This window comes from Penaeus monodon, chromosome 30, assembly GCF_015228065.2.
Source record: "Penaeus monodon isolate SGIC_2016 chromosome 30, NSTDA_Pmon_1, whole genome shotgun sequence".
Taxonomy (NCBI): Eukaryota; Metazoa; Arthropoda; class Malacostraca; order Decapoda; family Penaeidae; genus Penaeus; species Penaeus monodon.
Window position 1 is genome coordinate 19,221,322 of NC_051415.1, and position 449 is coordinate 19,221,770.

The window sequence follows — 449 nt, forward strand, 5'->3', positions numbered from 1 at the left end:
CCTGCCTGTCCTCTTCCCTTTTAACGCATATCACAGCATCTTCAAATCTTCGCCTGTTGTCTTTTTGTCAGCACCACAGCTCCAAGTTCATACAACATAAATAGTCACGGTAATATATTGTGACTTTAATGATTGGCTTCTATCACAAGTCTCCCATGCCAATCTTCTCCGCCTATTCCACCCAAAGTCAATATACTTATTTCTCTACTACATTTCCCATGACTGAAAAACTGACTCCAAGTATTTATCTCTTCCTTGCAGTCCTTTCAGCCTGCTTCCCACTCTCGCGACTGACCATTGTCATACGCTGACACCACAGCCCATGGAAACTCGTACCTTGGAACGTTACTTCATTCATATCGCTTACTACCTTGCCGTTTCCACACTGTTCTCATACTTACCCTGCACCTTCTACATCTTATATGCAATTCTCGCTTTCCTTATATGGT